Source organism: Heterodontus francisci, unplaced genomic scaffold, assembly GCF_036365525.1.
Source record: "Heterodontus francisci isolate sHetFra1 unplaced genomic scaffold, sHetFra1.hap1 HAP1_SCAFFOLD_54, whole genome shotgun sequence".
In the NCBI taxonomy this organism is placed as follows: Eukaryota; Metazoa; Chordata; class Chondrichthyes; order Heterodontiformes; family Heterodontidae; genus Heterodontus; species Heterodontus francisci.
In genome coordinates this window covers 4124418-4139775 of record NW_027140250.1, presented here as the reverse complement: position 1 = coordinate 4139775, position 15358 = coordinate 4124418, and positions in this window count along the sequence as shown.

The window sequence follows — 15358 nt, the reverse complement described above, 5'->3', positions numbered from 1 at the left end:
GACATACACTGACACCAAGTAACAAAGACATACAATTACACCAAGTAACAAAGACTCACACTTACACCAAGTAACACAAACAAACACTTACACCAAGTAACAAAGAGATACACTGACACCAAGTAACAAAGACATACAATTACACCAAGTAACAAAGACACACACCTACACCAAGTAACACAGACATACACTGACACCAAGTAACAAAGACATGAACTGTTACCCAGTAACACAGACACACACTTACACCAAGTAACAAAGACATACAATGATGCCAAGTAACAGAGACACACACTTACACCAAGTAACACAGACGCAAACTTACAACAAGTAACAATGACATACACTGACACCAAGTAACAAAGTCATACACTTACACCAAGTAACAAAGACACACTCTTACACGAAGTAACACAGACATACAATGACACCAAGTAACAAAGACATGCACTGATACCCAGTAACACAGACACACACTTACACCAAGTAACAAAGACATACACTGACACCCAGTAACAAAGACACACACTGACACCATGTAACACAGACATACACTGACACCAAGTAACAAAGACATACACTGACACCCAGTAACACAGACACACACTTACACCAAGTAACAAGGACATAAACTGACACCAAGTAACAAAGACATACACTGATACCCAGTAACACAGACACACACTTACACCAAGTAAAAAAGACACACACTTTCACCAAGTAACACAGACATACACTGACACCAAGTAACAAAGACATACACTGACACCAAGTAACAAAGACATACAATTACACCAAGTAACAAAGACACACACCTACACCAAGTAACACAGACATACACTGACACCAAGTAACAAAGACATGAACTGTTACCCAGTAACACAGACACACACTTACACCAAGTAACAAAGACATACAATGATGCCAAGTAACAGAGACACACACTTACACCAAGTAACACAGACGCAAACTTACAACAAGTAACAATGACATACACTGACACCAAGTAACAAAGTCATACACTTACACCAAGTAACAAAGACACACTCTTACACGAAGTCACACAGACATACAATGACACCAAGTAACAAAGACATGCACTGATACCCAGTAACACAGACACACACTTACACCAAGTAACAAAGACATACACTGACACCCAGTAACAAAGAAACACACTGACACCATGTAACACAGACATACACTGACACCAAGTAACAAAGACATACACTGACACCCAGTAACACAGACACACACTTACACCAAGTAACAAGGACATAAACTGACACCAAGTAACAAAGACATACACTGATACCCAGTAACACAGACACACACTTACACCAAGTAAAAAAGACACACACTTTCACCAAGTAACACAGACATACACTGACACCAAGTAACAAAGACATACACTGACACCAAGTAACAAAGACATAAACTGACACACAGTAGCAAAGACATACACTGACACCAAGTCACAAAGACACACACTGACACCCAGTAAAAAAGACATACACTGATACCCAGTAGCACAGACACACAGTTACACCAAGTAACAAAGAAATACACTGACACCAAGTAACAAAGACATACAATTACACCAAGTAACACAGACAGACACTGACACCATGTAACAAAGACATACAATTACACCAAGTAACAATGACACACACTTACACCAAGTAACACAGACATACACAGACACCAAGTAACAAAGACATACACTGTTATCCAGTAACACAGACACACACTTACACATAGTAACAAAGACATACACTGATACAAAGTAACACAGACACACAATTACAACAAGTATCAAAAACACACACTTTCACCAAGTAACACAGACATACACTGACACCAATTAACAAAGACATACACTGACACCAAGTCACAAAGACACACACTGACACCCAGTAAAAAAGACAGACACTGACACCAAGTCACAAAGACATACAGTGACACCAAGAAACAAAGACATACACTGATACCCAGTAGCACAGACACACAGTTACACCAAGTAACAAAGAAATACACTGACACCAAGTAACAAAGACATACAATTACACCAAGTAACACAGACAGACACTGACACCATGTAACAAAGACATACAATTACACCAAGTAACAATGACACACACTTACACCAAGTAACACAGACATACACAGACACCAAGTAACAAAGACATACACTGTTATCCAGTAACACAGACACACACTTACACCAAGTAACAAAGACATACACTGATACAAAGTAACACAGACACACAATTACAACAAGTATCAAAAACACACACTTACACCAAGTAACAAAGACATACACTGACACCAAGTAACAAAGACATACAATTACACCAAGTAACAAAGACACACACTTCCACCAAGTAACACAGACATACACTGACACCAAGTAACAAAGACATACACTGTTACCCAGTATCAGACACACACGTACACCAAGTAACAAAGACATACACTGATACCAAGTAACACAGACACACACTTACACCAAGTAACACAGACACTAACTTACACCAAGTAACAAAGACATACACTGACACCAAGTAACAAAGTCATACACTTACACCAAGTAACACGGACATACACTGATACCAAGTAACAAAGACATACAATTACGCCAAGTAACAAAGACACACACTTACACTAAGTAACACAGACATCCACTGACACCATGTAACAAAGACATGCACTGATACCCAGTAACACAGACACACACTTACACCAAGTAACAAAGATATACACTGATACCCAGTAAAACAGCCACACACTTACACCAAGTAACAAAGACATACACTGACACCAAGTAACAAAGACAGACAGTGACACCCAGTAACAAAGACAAACACTGACACCAAGTAACGAAGACAGACACTGACACCCAGTAACAAAGACATACACTTACACCTAGTAACACAGACATACACTGACACCATGTAACAAGACATGCAGTGATACCCAGTAACACAGACATACACTGACACCATGTAACAAAGACACACACTTACACCAAGTAAAACCGACATACACTGACACCATGTAACATAGACATGCACTGATACCCAGTAACACAGACATACACCGACACCAAGTAACAAAGACATACACTGTCACCAACAAACAAAGACATACACTGATACCCAGTAACACAAAAACAGACTTACACCAAGTAACAAAGACATACACTGACACCAAGTCACAAAGACATACACTGATACCCAGTAACACAGACACACACTTACACCATGTAACAAAGACAAACACTGACACCAAGTAACCAAGACATACACTGACACCAAGAAACAAAGACATACACTTACACCAAGTAACACAGACACACAGTGACACCCAGTAACACAAACAAACACACACTGACACCCAGTAACATAGAGAAACACAGACACACAGTAACAAAGACATACACAGACTCACACTGACACCAAGTAACAAAGACAAACACAGACACCCACTGTCACCAAGTAACAAAGACATACAATGACACCCAGTAACAAAGACATAGACTGACACCAAGTCACAAAGACATACACTGATACCCAGTAACACAGACACACACTTCCACCAAGTAACAAAGACAAACACTGACACCAAGTAACAAAGACAGACACTGACACCCAGTAACAAAGACAAACACTGACACCAAGTAACGAAGACAGACACTGTTATCCAGTAACACAGACACACACTTACACCAAGTAACAAAGACATACACTGATACCAAGTAACAAAGACATACACTTACACCAAGTAACAAAGACAAACACTTACACGAAGTAACACAGACATACACTGACACCAAGTAACAAAGACATACACTGATGCCCAGTAACAAAGACATACACTGACACCAAGTCACAAAGACATACACTGATACCCAGTAACAAAGACATTCACTGATACACAGTAACACAGACACACACGGACACCAAGTAACAAAGACTCACACTTACACCAAGTAACACAGACACACACTGACAGCCAGTAAGACAAACAAACACACTGACACCCAGTAACACAGACACACACTGACACCAAGTAACAAAGACATACACTGACACCCAGTAACACAGACCACACACTGGGCGGCACAGTGGCGCAGTGGTTAGCACTGCAGCCTCACAGCTCCAGGGACCCGGGTTCGATTCTGGGTACTGTCTATGCGGAGTTTGCAAGTTTTCCCTGTGTCTGCGTGGGTTTCCTCCGGGTGCTCCGGTTTCCTCCCACATGCCAAAGAATTGCAGGTTGATAGGTTAATTGGCCATCATAAATTGCCCCTAGTATAGGTAGGTGGTGGGGAAATATATAGGGACAGGTGGGGATGTGATAGGAATACGGGATTAGTGTCGGATTAGTATAAATGGGTGGTTGATGGTCGGCACAGACTCGGTGGGCCGAAGCGCCCGTTTAAGTGCTGTATCTCTAAACTAAACTAAATACTGACACCTAGTGTCACATATACACACTGACACCAGGAAACACAGAGAAACACTGATAAACAGTAACAAAGACATACACTGACACCAAGTCACAAAGACAAACACTGACAACAAGTAACAAAGACATCCACTGATACCCAGCAGCACAGACATACACTGACACCAAGTAACAAAGACATACAATTACACCAAGTAACAAAGACATACAATTACACCAAGTAACAAAGACACACACTTCCACCAAGTAACACAGACATACACTGACACCCAGAAACAAAGACATACACTGTTACCCAGTAACACAGACACACACTTATACCAAGTAACACATACATACACTGACACAATGTAACAAAGACATGCAATGATACCCAGTGACACAGACATACACTGACACCAAGTAGCAAAGACACACACTTACACCAAGTAACACAGACATACACTGACACCATGTAACAAAGACATGCACTGATACCCAGTAACACAGACATACACTGACACCAAGTAACAAAGACATACACTGTCACCAACAAACAAAGACACACACTGATAGACAGTAACACAGACACACACTGACACCAAGTAACAAAGACATACACTGACACCCAGTAACACAGACCACACACTTACACCAAGTAACAAAGATATACACTGATACCCAGTAAAACAGCCACACACTTACACCAAGTAACAAAGACATACACTGACACCAAGTAACAAAGACAGACACTGACACCCAGTAACAAAGACAAACACTGACACCAAGTAACGAAGACAGACACTGACACCCAGTAACAAAGACATACACTTACACCTAGTAACACCGACATACACTGACACCATGTAACAAGACATGCAGTGATACCCAGTAACACAGACATACACTGACACCATGTAACAAAGACACACACTTACACCAAGTAAAACCGACATACACTGACACCATGTAACAAAGACATGCACTGATACCCAGTAACACAGACATACACTGACACCAAGTAACAAAGACATACACTGTCACCAACAATCAAAGACATACACTGATACCCAGTAACACAGGCACAGACATACACCAAGTAACAAAGACATACACTGACACCAAGTCACAAAGACATACACTGATACCCAGTAACACAGACACACACTTATACCATGTAACAAAGACAAACACTGACACCAAGTAACAAAGACATACACTGACACCAAGAAACAAAGTCATACACTTACACCAAGTAACACAGACACACACTGACACCCAGTAACACAAACAAACACACACTGACACCCAGTAAAATAGAGAAACACAGACACACAGTAACAAAGACATACACAGACTCACACTGACACCAAGTAACAAAGACAAACACAGACACCCACTGTCACCAAGTAACAAAGACATACACTGACACCCAGTAACAAAGACATAGACTGACACCAAGTCACAAAGACATACACTGATACCCAGTAACACAGACACACACTTCCACCAAGTAACAAAGACAAACACTTACACCAAGTAACAAAGACATACACTTCCACCAAGTGACACAGACATACACTGACACCAAGTAACAAAGACATACACTTACACCAAGTAACAAAGACACACACTTACACGAAGTAACACAGACATACACTGACACCAACTAACAAAAACATACACTGATACCCAATAACAAAGACATACACTGACACCAAGTCACAAAGATATACACTGATACCCAGTAACAAAGACATTCACTGATACCCAGTAACACAGACACACACTTACACCAAGTAACAAAGACACACACTTATACACAGTAACACAGACACACACGGACACCAAGTAACAAAGACACACACTTACACCAAGTAACACAGACACACACTGACAGCCAGTAAGACAAACAAACACACTGACACCCAGTAACACAGACACACACTGACACCAAGTAACAAAGACATACACTGACACCCAGTAACACAGACCACACACTTACACCAAGTAACAAAGATATACACTGATACCCAGTAAAACAGCCACACACTTACACCAAGTAACAAAGACATACACTGACACCAAGTAACAAAGACAGACACTGACACCCAGTAACAAAGACAAACACTGACACCAAGTAACGAAGACAGACACTGACACCCAGTAACAAAGACATACACTTACACCTAGTAACACCGACATACACTGACACCATGTAACAAGACATGCAGTGATACCCAGTAACACAGACATACACTGACACCATGTAACAAAGACACACACTTACACCAAGTAAAACCGACATACACTGACACCATGTAACAAAGACATGCACTGATACCCAGTAACACAGACATACATTGACACCAAGTAACAAAAACATACACTGTCACCAACAAACAAAGACATACACTGATACCCAGTAACACAGGCACAGACTTACACCAAGTAACAAAGACATACACTGACACCAAGTCACAAAGACATACACTGATACCCAAAAAACACAGGCACAGACTTACACCAAGTAACAAAGACAAACACTGACACCAAGTAACAAAGACATACACTTACACCAAGTAACACAGACATACACTGACACCAAGTAACAAAGACATACACTGTCACCAACAAACAAAGACATACACTGATACGCAGTAACACAAAAACAGTCTTACACCAAGTAACAAAGACATACACTGACACCAAGTCACAAAGACATACACTGATACCCAGTAACACAGACACACACTTACACCATGTAACAAAGACAAACACTGACACCAAGTAACAAAGACATACACTGACACCAAGAAACAAAGACATACACTTACACCAAGTAACACAGACACACACTGACACCCAGTAACACAAACAAACACACACTGACACCCAGTAACATAGAGAAACACAGACACACAGTAACAAAGACATACACAGACTCACACTGACACCAAGTAACAAAGACAAACACAGACACCCACTGTCACCAAGTAACAAAGACATACAATGACACCCAGTAACAAAGACATAGACTGACACCAAGTCACAAAGACATACACTGATACCCAGTAACACAGACACACACTTCCACCAAGTAACAAAGACAAACACTGACACCAAGTAACAAAGACAGACACTGACACCCAGTAACAAAGACAAACACTGACACCAAGTAACGAAGACAGACACTGTTATCCAGTAACACAGACACACACTTACACCCAGTAACAAAGACATACACTGATACCAAGTAACAAAGACATACACTTACACCAAGTAACAAAGACAAACACTTACACGAAGTAACACAGACATACACTGACACCAAGTAACAAAGACATACACTGATGCCCAGTAACAAAGACATACACTGACACCAAGTCACAAAGACATACACTGATACCCAGTAACAAAGACATTCACTGATACCCAGTAACACAGACACACACTTACACCAAGTAACAAAGACACACACTGATACACAGTAACACAGACACACACGGACACCAAGTAACAAAGACTCACACTTACACCAAGTAACACAGACACACACTGACAGCCAGTAAGACAAACAAACACACTGACACCCAGTAACACAGACACACACTGACACCAAGTAACAAAGACATACACTGACACCCAGTAACACAGACCACACACTGGGCGGCACAGTGGCGCAGTGGTTAGCACTGCAGCCTCACAGCTCCAGGGACCCGGGTTCGATTCTGGGTACTGTCTATGCGGAGTTTGCAAGTTTTCCCTGTGTCTGCGTGGGTTTCCTCCGGGTGCTCCGGTTTCCTCCCACATGCCAAAGAATTGCAGGTTGATAGGTTAATTGGCCATCATAAATTGCCCCTAGTATAGGTAGGTGGTGGGGAAATATATAGGGACAGGTGGGGATGTGATAGGAATACGGGATTAGTGTCGGATTAGTATGAATGGGTGGTTGATGGTCGGCACAGACTCGGTGGGCCGAAGGGCCTGTTTAAGTGCTGTATCTCTAAACTAAACTAAATACTGACACCTAGTGTCACATATACACACTGACACCCAGAAACACAGAGAAACACTGATAAACAGTAACAAAGACATACACTGACACCAAGTCACAAAGACAAACACTGACAAGAAGTAACAAAGACATCCACTGATACCCAGTAGCACAGACACACACTTACACCAAGTAACCAAGACATACACTGACACCAAGTAACAAAGACATACACTTACACCAAGTAACACAGACATACACTGACACCAAGTAACAAAGACATACAATTACACCAAGTAACAAAGACATACACTGTTACCCAGTAACACAGACACACACTTATACCAAGTAACACATACATACACTGACACAATGTAACAAAGACATGCAATGATACCCAGTGACACAGACATACACTGACACCAAGTAGCAAAGACACACACTTACACCAAGTAACACAGACATACACTGACACCATGTAACAAAGACATGCACTGATACCCAGTAACACAGACATACACTGACACCAAGTAACAAAGACATACACTGTCACCAACAAACAAAGACACACACTGATAGACAGTAACACAGACACACACTGACACCAAGTAACAAAGACATACACTGACACCCAGTAACACAGACCACACACTTACACCAAGTAACAAAGATATACACTGATACCCAGTAAAACAGCCACACACTTACACCAAGTAACAAAGACATACACTGACACCAAGTAACAAAGACAGACACTGACACCCAGTAACAAAGACAAACACTGACACCAAGTAACGAAGACAGACACTGACACCCAGTAACAAAGGCATACACTTACACCTAGTAACACCGACATACACTGACACCATGTAACAAGACATGCAGTGATACCCAGTAACACAGACATACACTGACACCATGTAACAAAGACACACACTTACACCAAGTAAAACCGACATACACTGACACCATGTAACAAAGACATGCACTGATGCCCAGTAACACAGACATACACTGACACCAAGTAACAAAGACATACACTGTCACCAACAATCAAAGACATACACTGATACCCAGTAACACAGGCACAGACTTACACCAAGTAACAAAGACATACACTGACACCAAGTCACAAAGACATACACTGATACCCAGTAACACAGACACACACTTATACCATGTAACAAAGACAAACACTGACACCAAGTAACAAAGACATACACTGACACCAAGAAACAAAGTCATACACTTACACCAAGTAACACAGACACACACTGACACCCAGTAACACAAACAAACACACACTGACACACAGTAAAATAGAGAAACACAGACACACAGTAACAAAGACATACACAGACTCACACTGACACCAAGTAACAAAGACAAACACAGACACCCACTGTCACCAAGTAACAAAGACATACACTGACACCCAGTAACAAAGACATAGACTGACACCAAGTCACAAAGACATACACTGATACCCAGTAACACAGACACACACTTCCACCAAGTAACAAAGACAAACACTTACACCAAGTAACAAAGACATACACTTCCACCAAGTGACACAGACATACACTGACACCAAGTAACAAAGACATACACTTACACCAAGTAACAAAGACACACACTTACACGAAGTAACACAGACATACACTGACACCAAGTAACAAAAACATACACTGATACCCAATAACAAAGACATAAACTGACACCATGTAACAAAGACATGCACTGATACACAGTAAAACAGACACACACTTACACCAAGTAACAAAGACATACACTGACACCAAATAACAAAAACATACACTGACACCAAGTCACAAAGACAGACACTGACACCCAGTAACAAAGACAAACACTGACACCAAGTAACGAAGACAGACACTGACACCCAGTAACAAAGACATACACTTACACCAAGTAACACAGACATACACTGACACCATGTAACAAAGACATACAGTGATACCCAGTAACACAGACATACACTGACACCAAGTAACAAAGACACACACTTACACCAAGTAAAACAGACATACACTGACACCATGTAACAAAGACATGCACTGAAACCCAGTAACACAGCCATACACTGACACCAACAAACAAAGACATACACTGATACCCAGTAACACAGACACAGACTTACACCAAGTAACAAAGACATACACTGACACCAAGTCACAAAGATATACACTGATACCCAGTAACACAGACACACACTTACACAAAGTAACAAAGACAAACACTGACACCAAGTAACAAAGACATACACTGACACCAAGAAACAAAGACATACACTTACACCAAGTTACACAGACACACACTGACACCCAGTAACACAAACAAACACACACTGACACCCAGTAACATAGAGAAACACAGACACACAGTAACAAAGACATACACAGACTCACACTGACACCAAGTAACAAAGACTAACACAGACACACACTGTCACCAAGTAACAAAGACATACACTGACACCCAGTAACAAAGACATAGTCTGACACCAAGTCACAAAGACATACACTGATACCCAGTAACAAAGACACACACTTCCACCAAGTAACAAAGACAAACACTGACACCAAGTAACAAAGAAATACACTTACACCAAGTAACGCAGACACACACTGACACCAAGTAACAAAGACATACACTTACACCAAGTAACAAAGACACACACTTACACGAAGTAACACAGACATACACTGACACCAAGTAAAAAGACATACACTGATACACAGTAAAAGAGACACACACTTACACCAAGTAACAAAGACATACACTGACACCCAGTAACAAAGACACACACTGACACCATGTAACACAGACATACACTGACATCAAGTAACAAAGACATACACTGACACCCAGTAACACAGACACACACTTACACCAAGTAACAAAGACAAACACTGACACCAAGTAACAAAGACATACACTGATAACCAGTAACACAGACATACACTGACACCAAGTAACAAAGACACACACTTACACCAAGTAACACAGACATACACTGACACCATGTAACAAAGACATGCACTGTCACCAACAAACAAAGACATACACTGATACCCAGTAACACAGACACACACTTACACCAAGTAACAAAGACAAACACTGACACCAAGTAACAAAGACATACACTGACACCAAGAAACAAAGACATACACTTACACCAAGTAACACAGACACACACTGACACCCAGTAACACAAACAAACACACACTGACACCCAGTAACATAGAGAAACACAGACACACAGTAACAAAGACATTCACAGACTCACACTGACACCAAGTAACAAAGACTAACACAGACACACACTGTCACCAAGTAACAAAGACATACACTGACACCCAGTAACAAAGACATAGACTGACACCAAGTCACAAAGACATACACTGATACCCAGTAACACAGACACACACTTCCACCAAGTAACAAAGAGAAACACTGACACAAAGTAACAAAGACATACACTTACACCAAGTAACACAGACATACACTGACACCAAGTAACAAAGACATACACTGTTACCCAGTAACACAGACACACACTTCCACCAAGTAACAAAGACATACACTGACACCAAGTAACAAAAACATACACTGACACCAAGTCACAAAGACAGACACTGACACCCAGTAACAAAGACAAACACTGACACCAAGTAACGAAGACAGACACTGACACCCAGTAACAAAGACATACACTTACACCAAGTAACACAGACATACACTGACACCATGTCACAAAGACATACAGTGATACCCAGTAACACAGATATACACTGACACCAAGTAACAAAGACACACACTTACACCAAGTAACAAAGACATACACTGACACCAAGTAACAAAGACATGCAATTACACCAAGTAACACTGACATACACTGACACGAAGTAACAAAGACATACACTGTTACCCAGTAACACAGACACATACTTATACCCAGTAACAAAGACACACACTGACACCATGTAACACAGACATACACTGACACCAAGTAACAAAGACGTGCAATTACACCAAGTAACAAAGACACACACTTACACCAAGTAACACTGACATACACTGACACGAAGTAACAAAGACATACACTGTTACCCAGTAACACAGACACATACTTACACCAAGTAACAAAGACATACACTGATACCAAGTAACACAGACACAAACTTACACCAAGTAACACAGACACAAACTTACACCAAGTAACAAAGACATACACTGACACCAAGTAACAAAGTCATACACTTACACCAAGTAACACAGACATACATTGACACCAAGTAACAAAGACATACAATTACCCCAAGTAACACAGACATAAACTGACACCATGTAACAAAGACATGCACTGATACACAGTAAAACAGACACACACTTACACCAAGTAACAAAGACATACACTGACACCAAGTAACAAAAACATACACTGACACCAAGTCACAAAGACAGACACTGACACCCAGTAACAAAGACAAACACTGACACCAAGTAACGAAGACAGACACTGACACCCAGTAACAAAGACATACACTTACACCAAGTAACACAGACATACACTGACACCATGTCACAAAGACATACAGTGATACCCAGTAACACAGATATACACTGACACCAAGTAACAAAGACACACACTTACACCAAGTAAAACAGACATACACTGACACCATGTAACAAAGACATGCACTGAAACCCAGTAACACAGCCATACACTGACACCAACAAACAAAGACATACACTGATACCCAGTAACACAGACACAGACTTACACCAAGTAACAAAGACATACACTGACACCAAGTAACACAGACATACACTGACACCATGTAACAAAGACATGCACTGATACCCAGTAACAGAGACATACACTGACACCAAGTAACAAAGACACACACTTCCACGAAGTAACACAGACATACACTGACACCAAGTAACAAAGACATACACTGTTACCCAGTAACACAGACACACACTTACACCAAGCAACAAAGACATACACTGATACCAAGTAACACAGACACACAATTACACCAACAAACAAAGACACACATTGATACCCAGTAACACAGACACAGACTTACACCATGTAACAAAGACATGCATTGATACCCAGGAACACAGACATACACTGACACCAAGTAACAAAGACACACACTTACACCAAGTAACACAGACATACACTGACACCATGTAACAAAGACATGCACTGATACCCAGTAACAGAGACATACACTGACACCAATTAACACAGACATACACTGACACCAAGTAACAAAGACATACACTGTTACCCAGTAACACAGACACACACTTACACCAAGCAACAAAGACATACACTGATACCAAGTAACACAGACACACAATTACACCAACAAACAAAGACACACATTGATACCCAGTAACACAGACACAGACTTACACCATATAACAAAGACATGCATTGATACCCAGGAACACAGACATACACTGACAACAAGTAACGAAGACATACACTGTCACCAACAAACAAAGACACACACTGATACCCAGTAACACAGACACAGACTTAAACCAAGTAACAAAGACATACACTGACACCCAGTAACAAAGACATACACTGACACTAAGTCACAAAGACATACACTGATACCCAGTAACACAGACACACACTTACACCAAGTAACAAAGACAAACACTGACACCAAGTAACAAAGACATACACTGACACCAAGAAACAAAGACATACACTTACACCAAGTAGCACAGACACACACTGACACCCAGTAACACAAACAAACACACACTGACACCCAGTAACATAGAGAAACACAGACACACAGTAACAAAGACATACACAGACTCACACTGACACCAAGTAAAAAAGACTAACACAGACACACACTGTCACCAAGTAACAAAGACATACACTGACACCCAGTAACAAAGACATAGACTGACACCAAGTCACAAAGACATACACTGATACCCAGTAACACAGACACACACTTCCACCAAGTAACAAAGAGAAACACTGACACCAAGTAACAAAGACATACACTGACACCAAGTAACAAAGACATACACTGATACCCAGTAGCACAGAAACACACTTAGACCAAGTAACAAAGACATACACTGACACCAAGTAACAGAGACATACAATTATACCAAGTAACACAGACACACACTGACACCAAGTAACAAAGACATACACTGACACCAAGTAACAATGACACACACTGACACCAATTAACACAGACATACACTGACACCAAGTAACAAAGACATACACTGTTACCCAGTAACACAGACACACACTTACACCAGCAACAAAGACATACACTGATACCAAGTAACACAGACACACAATTACACCAACAAACAAAGACACACACTGATACCTAGTAACACAGACACAGACTTACACCAAGTAACAAAGACATACCCTGACACCAAGTCACAAAGACATACACTGATACCCAGTAACAAAGACATACACTGACACCAAGAAACAAAGACATACACTTACAACAAGTAACACAGACACACACTGACACCCAGTAACACAAACAAATACACACTGACACCCAGTAACATAGAGAAACACAGACACGCAGTAACAAAGACATACACAGACTCACACTGACACCAAGTAACAAAGACTAACACAGACACACAGTGTCACCAAGTAACAAAGACATACACTGACACCCAGTAACAAAGACATAGACTGACACCAAGTCACAAATACATACACTGATACCCTGTAACACAGCCACACACGTCCACCAAGTAACAAAGACAAACACTGACACCAAGTAACAAAGAAATACACTTACACCAAGTAACACAGACATACACTGACACCAAGTAACAAAGACATACACTTACACC